We start from the raw sequence: 18617 nt of genomic DNA on the forward strand, positions 1-18617 counted from the left end.
CACCAGTTACATTGGAGAGCTTCATATGGAAAGACGCGTTTATCTTGAGCTGAAAAACACATTTTGACAACTTCTGCACAATGGGGCTAAGTTCTGACTCAGTGTGCTCTTCTGAGCCCAGCAGTTACATTGGGAAGCTCCAGATTGAAAAATGCATTTATCTTGGGCTGAAAAACACGTTTTGACAACTTCTGCACAATGGGGCTAAGAGCTGACTCAGTGAGTTCGTCTGAGCCCAGGAGTTACATTGGGATGCTCCAGATTGAAAAAAGCATTTATCTCAGGCTGAAAAACACATTTTGAAAACTTCTGCATTTTGGGGCTAAGAGCTGACTCAGTGTGCTCTTCTGAGCCAAGCAGTTACATTGGGATGCTCTAGATTGAAAAACGAGTTTATCTCGAACTGAAAAACAGGTTTTGACAACTTCTGCACAGTGGGGCTAAGTACTGACTCAGTGTGCTCTTCTGAGCCCAGCAGTTACATTGGGAAGCTCCAGATTGAAAAATGCATTTATCTTGGGCTGAAAAACACGTTTTGACAACTTCTGCACGATGGGGCTTAGAGCTGACTCAGTGTGCTCTTCTGAGCCCAGCAGTTACATTGGGACGCTCCAGGTTGAAAAATGCGTTTATCTCAGGCTGAGAAACTGCTTTTGACAACTTCTGCACAATGGGACTAAAAGCTGATTCAGTGTGGTCTTCCGAGCCCAGCAGTTACATTGGGATGCTCCGGATTGAAAAAGACGTTCATCTCGATCTGAAAAATACGTTTTGACAACTTCTGCACAATGGGGCTAAGAGCTGACTCAGTGTGCTCTTCTGAGCCCAGCAGTTACATTGGGATGCTCCAGCTTGAAAAAGACATTCATCTCGATCTGAAAAATACGTTTTGACAACTTCTGCACAATGGGGCTAAGAGCTGACTCAGTGTGCTCTTCTGAGCCAAGCAGTTACATTGGGACGCTCCAGGTTGAAAAAGGCGTTTATCTCGGGCTGAAAAACACATTTTGACAACTTCTGCACAGTGGGGCTAAGAGCTGACTCAGTGTGCTCTTCTGAGCCCAGCAGTTACATTGGGACGCTCCAGGTTGAAAAAGGCGTTTATCTCAGGCTGAGAAACTGCTTTTGACAACTTCTGCACAATGGGACTAAAAGCTGATTCAGTGTGATCTTCCGAGCCCAGCAGTTACATTGGGATGCTCCAGATTGAAAAAGACGTTCATCTCGATCTGAAAAATACGTTTTGACAACTTCTGCACAATGGGGCTAAGAGCTGACTTAGTGTGCTCTTCTGAGCCCAGCAGTTACATTGGGATGCTCCAGATTGAAATAGGCGTTCATCTCGATCTGAAAAACACGTTTTGACAACTTCTGCACAATGGGGCCAAGAGCTGACTCAGTGTGCTCTTCTGAGCCCAACAGTTACATTGGGATGCTCTAGATTGAAAAACGCGTTTATCTCAGACTGAAAAACAGGTTTTGACAACTTCTGCACAATGGGGCTAAGAGCTGACTCAGTGAGTTCGTCTGAGCCCAGGAGTTACATTGGGAAGCTCCAGATTGAAAAAAGCATTTATCTCAGGCTGAAAAACACATTTTGAAAACTTCTGCATAGTGGGGCTAAGAGCTGACTCAGTGTGCTCTTCTGAGCCAAGCAGTTACATTGGGATGCTCTAGATTGAAAAACGAGTTTATCTCGAAATGAAAAACAGGTTTTGACAACTTCTGCACAATGGGACTAAGTACTGACTCAGTGTGCTCTTCTTAGCCCAGCAGTTACATTGGAGAGCTTCATATTGAAAAACGCGTTTATCTTGAGCTGAAAAACACATTTTGACAACTTCTGCACAGTGGGGCTAAGTACTGACTCAGTGTGCTCTTCTGAGCCCAGCAGTTAAATTGGGGTGCTCAATGCTGAAAAAACGCGTTCATCTCGAGCTGAAAAACACGTTTTGACATCTTCTGCACAGTGGGGCTAAGAGCTGACTCAGTGTGCTCTTCCGAGCCCAGCAGTTACATTGGGATGCTCCACACTGAAAAACGCGTTTATCTCGAGCTGAAAAACACGTTTTGACATCTTCTGCACAGTGGGGCTAAGTACTGACTCAGTGTGCTCTTCTGAGCCCAGCAGTTACACTGGGAAGCTCCAGATTGAAAAATGCATTTATCTTGGGCTGAAAAACACGTTTTGACAACTTCTGCACAATGGGGCTAAGAGCTGACTCAGTGTGCTCTTCTGAGCCCAGGAGTTACATTGGTTTGCTCCAGATTGAAAAAGGCATTTATCTTGCGCTGAAAAACACGTTTTGACAACTTCTGCACAATGGGGCTAAGAGCTGACTCAGTGTGCTCTTCTGAGCCCAGCAGTTACATTGGGATGCTCCAGTTTGAAAAAGACATTCATCTCGATCTGAAAAATACGTTTTGACAACTTCTGCACAATGGGGCTAAGAGCTGACTCAGTGTGCTCTTCTGAGCCAAGCAGTTACATTGGGACGCTCCAGGTTGAAAAAGGCGTTTATCTCGGGCTGAAAAACACATTTTGACAACTTCTGCACAGTGGGGCTAAGAGCTGACTCAGTGTGCTCTTCTGAGCCCAGCAGTTACATTGGGACGCTCCAGGTTGAAAAAGGCGTTTATCTCAGGCTGAGAAACTGCTTTTGACAACTTCTGCACAATGGGACTAAAAGCTGATTCAGTGTGATCTTCCGAGCCCAGCAGTTACATTGGGATGCTCCAGATTGAAAAAGACGTTCATCTCGATCTGAAAAATACGTTTTGACAACTTCTGCACAATGGGGCTAAGAGCTGACTTAGTGTGCTCTTCTGAGCCCAGCAGTTACATTGGGATGCTCCAGATTGAAATAGGCGTTCATCTCGATCTGAAAAACACGTTTTGACAACTTCTGCACAATGGGGCTAAGAGCTGACTCAGTGTGCTCTTCTGAGCCCAACAGTTACATTGGGATGCTCTAGATTGAAAAACGCGTTTATCTCAGACTGAAAAACAGGTTTTGACAACTTCTGCACAATGGGGCTAAGAGCTGACTCAGTGAGTTCGTCTGAGCCCAGGAGTTACATTGGGAAGCTCCAGATTGAAAAAAGCATTTATCTCAGGCTGAAAAACACATTTTGAAAACTTCTGCATAGTGGGGCTAAGAGCTGACTCAGTGTGCTCTTCTGAGCCAAGCAGTTACATTGGGATGCTCTAGATTGAAAAACGAGTTTATCTCGAAATGAAAAACAGGTTTTGACAACTTCTGCACAATGGGACTAAGTACTGACTCAGTGTGCTCTTCTTAGCCCAGCAGTTACATTGGAGAGCTTCATATTGAAAAACGCGTTTATCTTGAGCTGAAAAACACATTTTGACAACTTCTGCACAGTGGGGCTAAGTACTGACTCAGTGTGCTCTTCTGAGCCCAGCAGTTAAATTGGGGTGCTCAATGCTGAAAAAACGCGTTCATCTCGAGCTGAAAAACACGTTTTGACATCTTCTGCACAGTGGGGCTAAGAGCTGACTCAGTGTGCTCTTCCGAGCCCAGCAGTTACATTGGGATGCTCCACACTGAAAAACGCGTTTATCTCGAGCTGAAAAACACGTTTTGACATCTTCTGCACAGTGGGGCTAAGTACTGACTCAGTGTGCTCTTCTGAGCCCAGCAGTTACACTGGGAAGCTCCAGATTGAAAAATGCATTTATCTTGGGCTGAAAAACACGTTTTGACAACTTCTGCACAATGGGGCTAAGAGCTGACTCAGTGTGCTCTTCTGAGCCCAGGAGTTACATTGGTTTGCTCCAGATTGAAAAAGGCATTTATCTTGCGCTGAAAAACACGTTTTGACAACTTCTGCACAATGGGGCTAAGAGCTGACTCAGTGTGCTCTTCTGAGCCCAGCAGTTACATTGGGATTGAAAAGTTTGCAAAAACGCATTATCTCGGCTGAAAATCACATTTTGACAACTTCTGCAATGTGGGAATAAGAGACGACTGAGTGTGCTCTTCTTAGCTAAGCAGTAACATTGGGGTGCTCAAGGTTTCAAAAACGCGTTTATCTCGGCTGAAAAACACGTTTTGACAACTTCTGAACTGTGGGGCTAACAGCTGACTCAGTTTGCTCTTCTGACCTTAGTAGTTACATTGGGGTGCTCAAGATTGCAAAAATGCGTTCTTCTCGGCTGAAAAACACGTTTTGACGACTTCTACAATGTGAGGCTAAGAGCTGACTCAGTGACCTCTTCATTGCCAAGGAGTTACATTGGATGCTCAGGGTTGCAAATACGCGTTTATCTCGGCTGAAAAACACGTTTTGACAACTTCTGAACTGTTGGGCTAACAGCTGACTCAGTTTGTTCTTCTGAGCCCAGCAGTTAAATTGGGGTGCTCAATGTTTCAAAAACACGTTTATCTCGGCTGAAAAACATCTTTTGACAACTTCTGCACTGTGGGGCTAAGTGCTGAATCAGTGTGCTCTTCTTAACTAAGCAGTTACTTTGGGATTTCAAAGTTTGCAAAAACGCGTTCCTTTCCGCTGAAAAATAAGTTTTGAAAAATGTGCTGTTCCTGCCCCAGCAGTTACATTTGAGTGCCCAAAGTTACAAAAACGTGTTTATTTCTTGTGAAAAACACATTTTGACAACTTCTGCACAGTGGGACTAAGAGCAGACTCGGTGTGTTCTTTTGAGCACAGCACATACATTGGGATTCCAAAGTTTGCAAAAATGCGTTTCTCTCAGCTGAAAAACACGTTTTGTCAACTTCTGCACTGTGGGGCTAACAGCTGACTGAGTTTGCTCTTCTGACCTCAGCAGTTACATTTTGGTGCTCAAGATAGCAAAAATGCGTTCATCTCAGCTGAAAAACACGTTTTGACAATTTCTGCACTGTGGGGCTAAGAGATGACTGAGTGTGCTCTTCTTAGCCAAGCAGTAACATTGGGGTGCTCAAGGTTTCAAAAACACGTTTATCTCGGCTGAAAAACACGTTTTGACAACTTCTGAACTGTGGGGCTAACAGCTGACTCAGTGTGCTCTTCTGAGCCCAGTAGTTACATTGGGATGCTCCAGATTGAAAAAAGCGTTTATCTCGGGCTGAAAAACACGTTTTGACAACTTCTGCACAGTGGGGCTAAGAGCTGACTCAGTGTGCTCTTCTGAGCCCAGCAGTTACATTGGGAAGCTCCAGATTGAAAAACGCGTTTATCTCGAGCTGAGAAACTGGTTTTGACAACTTCTGCACAGTTGGACTAAAAGCTGACTCAGTGTGCTCTTCTGAGCCCAACAGTTACATTGGGATGCTCTAGATTGAAAAACGCGTTTATCTCAAGCTGAAAAACACGTTTTGACAACTTCTGCACAGTGGGGCTTACAGCTGAGTCAGTTTGCTCTTCTGAGCCCAGCAGTTAAATTGGGGTGCTCAATGCAAAAAAACGCGTTTATCTCGAGCTGAAAAACACGTTTTGACAACTTCTGCACAATGGGGCTAAGAGCTGACTCAGTGTGCTCTTCTGAGCCCAGCAGTTACATTGGGACGCTCCAGATTGAAAAAGGCGTTTATCTCGGGCTGAAAAACACATTTTGACAGCTTCTGCACAGTGGGGCAAAGTACTGACTCAGTGTGCTCTTCTGAGCCCAGCAGTTACATTGGGAAGCTTCAAATTGAAAAACGTGTTTATCTTGGGCTGAAAAACACATTTTGACAACTTCTGCATAGTGGGGCTAGAGGCTGATTCATTGTGCTCTTCTGAGCCCAGCAGTTACATTGGGATGCTCCAGATTGAAAAACGCGTTGATCTTGGGCTGAAAAACACATTTTGACAACTTCTGCACAGTGGGGCTAAAAGCAGATTCATTACTCTCTTCTGAGCCCAGGAGTTACATTGGTTTGCTCCAGATTGAAAAATGCGTTTATCTTGGGTGAAAAACACGTTTTAACAACTCCTGCACAATGGGGTTAAGAGCTGACTCAGTGTGGTCTTCTGAGCTCAGCACTTACATTGGGATGCTCCAGGTTGAAAAACGCGTTTATCTCGAGCTGAAAAACACGATTTGACATCTTCTGCACAGTGGGGCTAAGAGCTGACTCAGTGTGCTCTTCTGAGCCCAGCAGTAACATTGGGATGCTCCAGATTGAAAAACACGTTTATCTCGAGCTGAAAAACACGTTTTTACAACTTCTGCACACTGGGGCTAATAGCTGACTCAGTGTGCTCTTCTGAGCCCAGCAGTTACAAAGGGAAGCTCCAGATTGAAAAAGGCGTTTATCTCGATCTGAAAAACAGGTTTTGACAACTTCTGCACAATGGGGCTAAGAGCTGACTCAGTGAGTTCGTCTGAGCCCAGCAGTTACATTGGGATGCTCCAGTTTGAAAAAAGCATTTATCTCAGGCTGAAAAACAGATTTTGAAAACTTCTGCACAGTGGGGCTAAGAGCTGACTCAGTGTGCTCTTCTGAGCCAAGCAGTTACATTGGGACGCTCCAGGTTGAAAAAGGCATTTATCTCGGGATGAAAAACACGCGTTGACAACTTCTGCACAGTGGGGCTAAGATCTGACTCAGTGTGCTCTTCTGAGCCCAGCAGTTAAATTGGGATGCTCTAGATTGAAAAACGCGTTTATCTCGAACTGAAAATCACGTTTTGACAACTTCTACAATGTGGGGCTAAGAAATGACTGAGTGTGCTCTTCTTAGCCAAGCAGTAACATTGGGATGCTCAAGGTTTCAAAAACGCGTTTATCTTGACTGAAAACAACACGTTTTGACAAATTCTGAACTGTGGGGCTAACAGCTGACTCAGTTTGCTCTTCTGACCTTAGTAGTTACATTGGGGTGCTCAAGATTGCAAAAATGCGTTCATCTCGGCTGAAAAACACGTTTTGACAACTTCTACAATGTGGGGCTAAGAGCTGACTCAGTGACCTCTTCATTGCCAAGCAGTTACATTGGATGCTCAAGGTTGCAAATACGCGTTTATCTCGGCTGAAAAACACGTTCTGACAACTTCTGAACTGTGGGGCTAACAGCTGACTCAGTTTGCTCTTCTGACATTAGCAGTTACGTTGGGGTGCTCAAGGTTGCAAAAACGCTTTATCTCGGCTGAAAAATACATTTTGACAACTTCTGCACAGTGGGGCTAAGTACTGACTCAGTGTGCTCTTCTGAGCCCAGCAGTAACATTGGGATGCTCCAGATTGAAAAACACGTTTATCTCTAGCTGAAAAACATGTTTTTACAACTTCTGCACACTGGGGCTAATAGCTGACTCAGTGTGCTCTTCTGAGCCCAGCAGTTAGAATAGGAAGCTCCAGGTGAAAAAGGCGTTTATCTCGATCTGAAAAACACGTTTTGACAACTTCTGCACAATGGGGCTAAGAGCTGACTCAGTGAGCTCGTCTGAGCCCAGCAGTTAATTGGGATGCTCCAGATTGAAAAAAGCATTTATCTCGATCTGAAAGACACGTTTTGGCAACTTCTGCACAGTGGGGCTAAGAGCTGACTCAGTCTGCTCTTCTGAGCCAAACAGTTACATTGGGACGCTCCAGGTTGAAAAAGGCGTTTATCTCGGGCTGAAAAACACGTTTTGACAACTTCTGCACAGTGGGGCTGAGAGCTTACTCAGTGTGCTCTTCTGAGCCAAGCAGTTACATTGGGATGCTCCAGATTGAAAAAAGCGTTTATCTCGGGATGAAAAACTCGTTTTGACAACTTCTGCACAGTGGGGCTGAGATCTGACTCAGTGGGCTCTTCTGAGCCCAGCAGTTACATTGGGAAGCTCCAGATTGAAAAACGCGTTTTGACAACTTCTGCACAATGGGGCTAAGATCTGACTCAGTGGGCTCTTCTGAGCCCAGCAGTTACATTGGGAAGCTCCAGATTGAAAAACGTGTTCATCTTGGGCTGAGAAACTGCTTTTGACAACTTCTGCACAATGGGACTAAAAGCTGACTCGGTGTGCTCTTCTGAGCCCAACAGTTACATTGGGATGCTCTAGATTGATAAACGCGTTTATCTCGAGCTGAAAAAAAGGTTTTGACAACTTCTGCACAATGGGACTAAAAGCTGACTCAGTGTGCTCTTCTGAGCCCAGCAGTTACATTGGAGAGCTTCATATTGAAAAACGCGTTTATCTTTAGCTGAAAAACACATTTTGACAAATTCTGCACAGTGGGGCTAAGTACTGACTCAGTGGGCTCTTCTGAGCCCAGCAGTTACATTGGGAAGCTCCAGATTGAAAAACGCATTTATCTTGGGCTGAAAAACACGTTTTGACAACTTCTGCACAATGGGGCTAAGAGCTGACTCAGTGTGCTCTTCTGAGCCCAGCAGTTACATTGGGATGCTCCACATTGAAAAAAGCGTTTATCTCGGGCAGAAAAACACGTTTTGACAACTTCTGCACAGTGGGGCTTACAGCTGAGTCAGTTTGCTCTTCTGAGTCCAGCAGTTAAATTGGGGTGCTCAATGAAAAAAAACGCGTTTATCTCGAGCTGAAAAACACATTTTGACAACTTCTGCACAGTGGGGCTAGAGGCTGATTCATTGTGCTCTTCTGAGCCCAACAGTTACATTGGGATGCTCCAGATTGAAAAACGCGTTGATCTTGGGCTGAAAAACACATTTTGACAACTTCTGCACAGTGGGGCTAAAAGCAGATTCATTAATCTTTTCTGAGCCCAGGAGTTACATTGGTTTGCTCCAGATTGAAAAATGCGTTTATCTTGGGTGAAAAACACGTTTTAACAACTCCTGCACAATGGGGTTAAGAGCTGACTCAGTGTGCTCTTCTGAGCTCAGCAGTTACATTGGGATGCTCCAGATTGAAAAACGCGTTTATCTCGAGCTGAAAAACACGATTTGACATCTTCTGCACAGTGGGGCTAAGAGCTGACTCAGTGTGCTCTTCTGAGCCCAGCAGTAACATTGGGATGCTCCATATTGAAAAACACGTTTATCTCGAGCTGAAAAACACGTTTTTACAACTTCTGCACACTGGGGCTAATAGCTGACTCAGTGTGCTCTTCTGAGCCCAGCAGTTACAATGGGAAGCTCCAGATTGAAAAAGGCGTTTATCTCGATCTGAAAATCAGGTTTTGACAACTTCTGCACAATGGGGCTAAGAGCTGACTCAGTGTGATCTTCCGAGCCCAGCAGTTACATTGGGATGCTCCAGATTGAAAAAGACGTTCATCTCGATCTGAAAATACGTTTTGACAACTTCTGCACAATGGGGCTAAGAGCTGACTCAGTGAGCTCCTCTGAGCCCAGCAGTTACATTGGGATGCTCCAGATTCAAAAAAGCATTTATCTCAGGCTGAAAAACACATTTTGAAAACTTCTGCACAATGGGGCTAAGAGCTGACTCAGTGTGCTCTTCTGAGCCAAGCAGTTACATTGGGACGCTCCAGGTTGAAAAAAGGCGTTTATCTCGGGCTGAAAAACACATTTTGACAACTTCTGCACAGTGGGGCTAAGTACTGACTCAGTGTGCTCTTCTGAACCCAGCAGTTACATTGGGAAGCTCCAGATTGAAAAACGCGTTTATCTTGGGCTGAAAAACACGTTTTGACAACTTCTGCACAGTGGGGCTAAGAGCTGACTCAGTGTGCTCTTCTGAGCCCAGCAGTTACATTGGGACGCTCCAGGTTGAAAAAGGCGTTTATCTCAGGCTGAGATACTGCTTTTGACAACTTCTGCACAATGGGACTAAAAGCTGATTCAGTGTGATCTTCCGAGCCCAGCAGTTACATTGGGATGCTCCAGATTGAAAAAGACGTTCATCTCGATCTGAAAAATACGTTTTGACAACTTCTGCACAATGGGGCTAAGAGCTGACTCAGTGTGCTCTTCTGAGCCAAGCAGTTACATTGGGTTAGGGTTAGGGTTAGGATAGGGGAACAAAGCTCTTTCTCCCAGATTTTCCCTAAGAAGGGACCATCTGGGACAAGGAGTGTTGCACTCTCCTTCCAACGACTGAAACCCTCCCAGTTTATTTTCTGATGTTCAGGCCTTGTGGAAAGGTAGTATGAAGTCTTTTGATCCACTCTGCTTCCTTTTTCTTTCTTTCCATCTCTGTCCAGTTGGGGTTGCTCTCCAGTCCTGTGGCCTCCAGCGCTTCCAGCCCGTGCTGTAGGAAGTGTGCCACCAGGTGAGTCCTCCTTTCCCGCTGGTTCCGGATGTTGTACCTGTGTTGTGCCAGTCGGGTTCGGATGGAGTTACCTGTTTCCCCCACATAGGTCACCCCACACGTTTTGCACTGGATGCCATAGACAGCGTTATTGGTGTTTTCTGAGAGCGCCCTTTGCAACTGGAAGATTTCTTTGGTTTTGTTGTTTTGGATGGTTGTTTTTTGTTTGAAGTGTTTGGCTTTTGGTGTATTTGATCTGTTTTGTATCGGTTTTAGTTTGCTTTGGACTAAGTAATCCTGTAGGTTTTTGTTTTTTCTATATGCAGATATGATTTTGTGTTCCCTCAGTAGGTTTGTGTTTTCTAATATCGTGGTGAATGTAGACTTTAGTTTTTGGTTGGTTATTACGCTGAGTTGGGAATATGTTGTGATGAGGGGTATTATTTTGCTGTCATCAGGTGTTTTTCTGTTTAGAAATGTTTGTGCCACATTTTTGAGGAAACTTCGTGTGTATCCTCTCTGGCGTAGAGCTTGGAAGAGTATGTGTTTGGCTTCCTCAAAGTCTTGTTGTTGTGTGCAGATTTTGTGGAAGCGTAGGAGTTGTGATTTTACCAGTCCTTTGAAAGTATGTTTTGGGTGGAAGCTGTCTTTGTGCAGTAAGCCGTGTGTGTCCGTGTCTTTGAAATATACCTTGATGTCCAGTTTGCCTGTGTTGTTGAAGGAGGAACCCTTGTATGTGGTGGTGTCTAGGAAGTCTATGTGGTTTTCATGCTTGGTGTATTTGAGTTTAATGGACCTGTGGTGTGTGTTGAGGGTGTTAATGAATTCTTGAAAGGCCTGTGGGCCGTGCGTCCAGGTTCCCCAGATGTCGTCAAGGTACCTGAAGTAGTGTGTAGGTTTGTGTGTACATTTTGGGAATACTGTGGCTTCCCAATGGGCCATATAGATGTCAGCATAGGCCGGAGCAAAGCGTTTCCCCATAGCAGTTCCTTTTATTTGTAAGTAGTATTGCTCTTCAAATTCAAAATCATTTTTGTTGAGGCTAATTTCCAATAGCTTCAGAATTTGTGTTTCTGGTCTGTTGCGGTCAGGGTATTTGAGAAACCACTCCCGGACTGCTTTCAGTCCCTCTGTAGTTTCAATGTTGGTGTATAAACTGTCAATGTCAATGGTGAACAGGAAGGCTTCCTGTTGTATTGTAGCATTTTTGACTTTGGCTACAAAGTCATAGGTGTCTTTGATGTAACTTGGGTGGTGTTTAGAAATGGGGTTAAGGAAATGGTCTAGATATTCTGCTATTCTGTAGGATTCACTGTTGCAGTCGGACACTATGGGCCTCCCAGGTGGAATTTCGTAGGGGAGTGGCCATGTTTCTGGGGCTTTATGAATTTTTGGGAGGAGGTAGAAAATCCTCGGTCGTGGTGATTCCTCTCCTCTTAGGTAGAATGCCTGTTTTTTTGTGAGGTGTTTTAGTTCAACCAGAGTTTGTAGGATTTGCCCTATTTCTAGTGCTGTTTGTTTGTACAGCGGTTCTTCCAAAGTAGTATAGTGTTCCTGATTATTTAATTGTCTGTGTGCTTCTGCAATGTATTGTTCTCTATCCATGATAACTATTGCACTCCCTTTGTCTGCTGGTTTTATGACTATATGTTTGTTTTCCTTTAAATGTTTAAAGGCTATGGTTTCCTCCTTTGTTATGTTGTGTGAGTCCCTGTATGGTCGGAGTTTTTGTAGAATTCTGTTGTCCTCTTGAATGATTTCCTGGATTTCTGGTGGCAGTTGGTTTTCCCCTGGTTCCCAGCTGGATTTAGGCAGGAAGGGATCCCTTTCTGTGTCTGTGTCTTTATCCTCAAAGAAGGCGGTCAGTTTAAGGCGACGGTGGTATTGTCGGATTTCGCTTTTCAGTCTGGTTTTCTGACCTTTCTTTGTCCCTACTGTGGGGACAAATGATAAGCCCTTATTGAGGAGGTTGATTTGTTCAGTTGTGGGGTGGAAGTTGTTGCTTAGATTTACAATATTTTTGTTGTTCTTGTCCCCCTCTTGTTCTGTGGCTTTGGGGCTTACCAGTTTAAATGTTGTGACCAGTGGTCTAGCATTTTTTGAGCTGTTGCGGTGGTCCAGTGAATTCCGTCTCTTTCTGTCTTGAAAAGGGTTTCTTCCAGTTTGGGGAGGTATGGCATGTTTTGCTGTATGTGATTGTTTATTGTGTCCAGATTTTTCCTGAATTCTGGTTCCAGGTCTCTGGAGTAATTAATCAGGGGGATGTATATTTCTGCAGATGGGAAGGATCCCTTGGCTTCCCGTAGCATCTGTTGTAGTTGTTTGATAGCTGTTTCCTTTGCTTTTTGTGCCTTGTTATTGATTCCAAAGGATAGAATGATTTTCTCCACTCCTGTGTTCCGGGGGGTGTGTTGTAGGAGGTTTGCTGCGTTGTAAAATGATGCTCCTGGGTAGCTTTCTATCTGTAGATCTGGATTTTCATAGGGGGGTATTCTTGATAAATTAGAGTCCCCTATGAAGAGCCAGCGTTTGTGGGTTTCCAGCTTCCAGTCCGTTAGCTTTCTTGTGGTCTTGTCATGTCGGTGTGGTCGGTATCTTGGTTGGGCTGGTGGTGGTGTGGGGGGGTAAAGGTCGGGGTCTGAGTCAGGGTTAGCATCAGGGTTGGGGTTAATGTCAGGGTTAATGTCAGGGTTATGATTAGGGTTAGGGTTAGGATCAGGGTCGGTGTTAGGATCAGGGTGAATGTCCGGGTTAGGGTTAGGATCAGGGTTAAAGTCAGGGTTAGTATTTGGGTTAGGGTTAGGATCAGGGTCGGGGTTAGGATCAGGGTTAGGATTAGGGTTGGGGATAAGGTTAGGGTTAGGGTTAGGGTTAGGGTTAGGGTTAGGATAGGGGAACAAAGCTCTTTCTCCCAGATTTTCCCTAAGAAGGGACCATCTGGGACAAGGAGTGTTGCACTCTCCTTCCAACGACTGAAACCCTCCCAGTTTATTTTCTGATGTTCAGGCCTTGTGGAAAGGTAGTATGAAGTCTTTTGATCCACTCCGTTTCCTTTTTCTTTCTTTCCATCTCTGTCCAGTTGGGGTTGCTCTCCAGTCCTGTGGCCTCCAGCGCCTCCAGCCCGTGCTGTAGGAAGTGTGCCACCAGGTGAGTCCTCCTTTCCCGCTGGTTCCGGATGTTGTACCTGTGTTGTGCCAGTCGGGTTCGGATGGAGTTACCTGTTTCCCCCACATAGGTCACCCCGCACGTTTTGCACTGGATGCCATAGACAGCGTTATTGGTTTTTTCTGAGAGCGCCCTTTGCAACTGGAAGATTTCTTTGGTTTTGTTGTTTTGGATGGTTGTTTTTTGTTTGAAGTGTTTGGCTTTTGGTGTATTTGATCTGTTTTGTATCGGTTTTAGTTTGCTTTGGACTAAGTAATCCTGTAGGTTTTTGTTTTTTCTATATGCAGATATGATTTTGTGTTCCCTCAGTAGGTTTGTGTTTTCTAATATCGTGGTGAATGTAGACTTTAGTTTTTGGTTGGTTATTACGCTGAGTTGGGAATATGTTGTGATGAGGGGTATTGAAATAGGCGTTCCAGATTGAAATAGGCGTTCATCTCGATCTGAAAAACACGTTTTGACAACTTCTGCACAATGGGGCTAAGAGCTGACTCAGTGTGCTCTTCTGAGCCCAGCAGTTACATTGGGACGCTCCAGGTTGAAAAAGGCGTTTATCTCGAGCTGAGAAACTGGTTTTGACAACTTCTGCACAATGGGACTAAGTACTGACTCAGTGTGCTCTTCTGAGCCCACCAGTTACATTGGAGAGCTTCATATGGAAAGACGCGTTTATCTTGAGCTGAAAAACACATTTTGACAACTTCTGCACAATGGGGCTAAGTTCTGACTCAGTGTGCTCTTCTGAGCCCAGCAGTTACATTGGGAAGCTCCAGATTGAAAAATGCATTTATCTTGGGCTGAAAAACACGTTTTGACAACTTCTGCACAATGGGGCTAAGAGCTGACTCAGTGAGTTCGTCTGAGCCCAGGAGTTACATTGGGATGCTCCAGATTGAAAAAAGCATTTATCTCAGGCTGAAAAACACATTTTGAAAACTTCTGCATTTTGGGGCTAAGAGCTGACTCAGTGTGCTCTTCTGAGCCAAGCAGTTACATTGGGATGCTCTAGATTGAAAAACGAGTTTATCTCGAACTGAAAAACAGGTTTTGACAACTTCTGCACAATGGGACTAAGTACTGACTCAGTGTGCTCTTCTTAGCCCAGCAGTTACATTGGAGAGCTTCATATTGAAAAACGCGTTTATCTTGAGCTGAAAAACACATTTTGACAACTTCTGCACAGTGGGGCTAAGTACTGACTCAGTGTGCTCTTCTGAGCCCAGCAGTTACATTGGGAAGCTCCAGATTGAAAAATGCATTTATCTTGGGCTGAAAAACACGTTTTGACAACTTCTGCACGATGGGGCTTAGAGCTGACTCAGTGTGCTCTTCTGAGCCCAGCAGTTACATTGGGACGCTCCAGGTTGAAAAATGCGTTTATCTCAGGCTGAGAAACTGCTTTTGACAACTTCTGCACAATGGGACTAAAAGCTGATTCAGTGTGGTCTTCCGAGCCCAGCAGTTACATTGGGATGCTCCGGATTGAAAAAGACGTTCATCTCGATCTGAAAAATACGTTTTGACAACTTCTGCACAATGGGGCTAAGAGCTGACTCAGTGTGCTCTTCTGAGCCCAGCAGTTACATTGGGATGCTCCAGTTTGAAAAAGACATTCATCTCGATCTGAAAAATACGTTTTGACAACTTCTGCACAATGGGGCTAAGAGCTGACTCAGTGTGCTCTTCTGAGCCAAGCAGTTACATTGGGACGCTCCAGGTTGAAAAAGGCGTTTATCTCGGGCTGAAAAACACATTTTGACAACTTCTGCACAGTGGGGCTAAGAGCTGACTCAGTGTGCTCTTCTGAGCCCAGCAGTTACATTGGGACGCTCCAGGTTGAAAAAGGCGTTTATCTCAGGCTGAGAAACTGCTTTTGACAACTTCTGCACAATGGGACTAAAAGCTGATTCAGTGTGATCTTCCGAGCCCAGCAGTTACATTGGGATGCTCCAGATTGAAAAAGACGTTCATCTCGATCTGAAAAATACGTTTTGACAACTTCTGCACAATGGGGCTAAGAGCTGACTTAGTGTGCTCTTCTGAGCCCAGCAGTTACATTGGGATGCTCCAGATTGAAATAGGCGTTCATCTCGATCTGAAAAACACGTTTTGACAACTTCTGCACAATGGGGCTAAGAGCTGACTCAGTGTGCTCTTCTGAGCCCAGCAGTTACATTGGGACGCTCCAGGTTGAAAAAAACATTTATCTCGAGCTGAGAAACTGGTTTTGACAACTTCTGCACAATGGGACTAAAAGCTGACTCAGTGTGCTCTTCTGAGCCCAACAGTTACATTGGGATGCTCTAGATTGAAAAACGCGTTTATCTCAGACTGAAAAACAGGTTTTGACAACTTCTGCACAATGGGACTAAGTACTGACTCAGTGTGCTCTTCTGAGCCCACCAGTTACATTGGAGAGCTTCATATGGAAAGACGCGTTTATCTTGAGCTGAAAAACACATTTTGACAACTTCTGCACAGTGTGGCTAAGTACTGACTCATTGTGCTCTTCTGAGCCCAGCAGTTACATTGGGAAGCTCCAGATTGAAAAATGCATTTATCTTGGGCTGAAAAACACGTTTTGACAACTTCTGCACAATGGGGCTAAGAGCTGACTCAGTGAGTTCGTCTGAGCCCAGGAGTTACATTGGGATGCTCCAGATTGAAAAAAGCTTTTATCTCAGGCTGAAAAACACATTTTGAAAACTTCTGCACAGTGGGGCTAAGAACTGACTCAGTGTGCTCTTCTGAGCCCAGCAGTTACATTGGGACGCTCCAGGTTGAAAAAGGCTTTTATCTCTGGCTGAGAAACTGGTTTTGACAACTTCTGCACAATGGGACTAAAAGCTGATTCAGTGTGATCTTCTGAGCCCAGCAGTTACATTGGGATGCTCCAGATTGAAAAAGGCGTTCATCTCGTTCTGAAAAATACGTTTTGACAACTTCTGCACAACAGGGCTAAGAGCTGACTCAGTGGGCTCTTCTGAGCCCAGCAGTTACATTGGGATGCTCCAGATTGAAAAAGGCGTTCATCTCGATCTGAAAAATACGTTTTGACAACTTCTGCACAACAGGGCTAAGAGCTGACTCAGTGGGCTCTTCTGAGCCCAGCAGTTACATTGGGATTCAAAAGTTTGCAAAAACGCATTATCTCGGCCGAAAATCACGTTTTGACAACTTCTACAATGTGGGGCTAAGAGATGACTGAAAGTGCTCTTCTTAGCCAAGCAGTAACATTGGGGTGCTCAAGGTTTCAAAAACGCGTTTATCTTGACTGAAAACAACACGTTTTGACAACTTCTGAACTGTGGGGCTAACAGCTGATTCAGTTTGCTCTTCTGACCTTAGTAGTTACATTGGGGTGCTCAAGATTGCAAAAATGCATTCATCTCGGCTGAAAAACACGTTTTGACAACTTCTACAATGTGGGGCTAAGAGCTGACTCAGTGACCTCTTCATTGCCAAGCAGTTACATTGGATGCTCAAGGTTGCAAATACGCGTTTATCTCGGCTGAAAAACACGTTCTGACAACTTCTGAACTGTGGGGCTAACAGCTGACTCAGTTTGCTCTTCTGACATTAGCATTTACGTTGGGGTGCTCAAGGTTGCAAAAACGCTTTATCTCGGCTGAAAAACACGTTTTGACAACTTCTGCACAGTAGGGCTTACAGTTGACTCAGTTTGCTCTTCTGAGCCCAGCAGTTACATTGGGAAGCTCTACACTGAAAAACGCGTTTATCTCGAGCTGAAAAACACGTTTTGACATCTTCTGCACAGTGGGGAGAAGTACTGACTCAGTGTGCTCTTCTGAGCCCAGCAGTTACATTGGGATGCTCCAGATTGAAAAACGCGTTTATCTTGGGCTGAAAAACTGATTTTGACAACTTCTGCACAGTCGGGCTAAAAGCTGATTCATTGTGCTCTTCAGAGCCCAGGAGTTACATTGGTTTGCTCCAGATTGAAAAACGCGTTTATCTTGGGCTGAAAAACACGTTTTGACAACTTCTGCACAGTGGGGCTAAAGCTGACTCAATGTGCTCTTCTGAGCCCAGCAGTTACATTGGTATGCTCCAGATTGAAAAACGCGTTTATCTTGGGCTGAAAAACACGTTTTGACAACTTCTGCACAACGGGGCTAAGAGCTGACTCACTGTGCTCTTCTGTGCCCAGCAGTTACATTGGGAAGCTTCATATTGAAAAACGCATTTATCTTGGTCTAAAAAATACATTTAGACAACTTCTGCACAGTGGGGCTAAGTACTGACTCAGTGTGCTCTTCTGAGCCCAGCAGTAACATTGGGATGCTCCAGGTTGAAAAAGGCGTTCATCTCGATCTGAAAAATACGTTTTGACAACTTCTGCACAATGGGGCTAAGAGCTGACTCAGTGTGATCTTCCGAGCCCAGCAGTTACATTGGGATGCTCCAGATTGAAAAAGACGTTCATCTCGATCTGAAAATACGTTTTGACAACTTCTGCACAATGGGGCTAAGAGCTGACTCAGTGAGCTCCTCTGAGCCCAGCAGTTACATTGGGATGCTCCAGATTCAAAAAAGCATTTATCTCAGGCTGAAAAACACATTTTGAAAACTTCTGCACAGTGGGGCTAAGAGCTGACTCAGTGTGCTCTTCTGAGCCAAGCAGTTACATTGGGACGCTCCAGGTTGAAAAAAGGCGTTTATCTCGGGCTGAAAAACACATTTTGACAACTTCTGCACAGTGGGGCTAAGTACTGACTCAGTGTGCTCTTCTGAACCCAGCAGTTACATTGGGACGCTCCAGGTTGAAAAAGGCGTTTATCTCAGGCTGAGAAACTGCTTTTGACAACTTCTGCACAATGGGACTAAAAGCTGATTCAGTGTGATCTTCCGAGCCCAGCAGTTACATTGGGATGCTCCAGATTGAAAAAGACGTTCATCTCGATCTGAAAAATACGTTTTGACAACTTCTGCACAATGGGGCTAAGAGCTGACTTAGTGTGCTCTTCTGAGCCCAGCAGTTACATTGGGATGCTCCAGATTGAAATAGGCGTTCATCTCGATCTGAAAAACACGTTTTGACAACTTCTGCACAATGGGGCTAAGAGCTGACTCAGTGTGCTCTTCTGAGCCCAGCAGTTACATTGGGACGCTCCAGGTTGAAAAAAACATTTATCTCGAGCTGAGAAACTGGTTTTGACAACTTCTGCACAATGGGACTAAAAGCTGACTCAGTGTGCTCTTCTGAGCCCAACAGTTACATTGGGATGCTCTAGATTGAAAAACGCGTTTATCTCAGACTGAAAAACAGGTTTTGACAACTTCTGCACAATGGGACTAAGTACTGA

Source organism: Atractosteus spatula, assembly GCF_055471065.1.
Source record: "Atractosteus spatula isolate fAtrSpa1 chromosome 26 unlocalized genomic scaffold, fAtrSpa1.hap1 SUPER_26_unloc_1, whole genome shotgun sequence".
Taxonomy (NCBI): Eukaryota; Metazoa; Chordata; class Actinopteri; order Semionotiformes; family Lepisosteidae; genus Atractosteus; species Atractosteus spatula.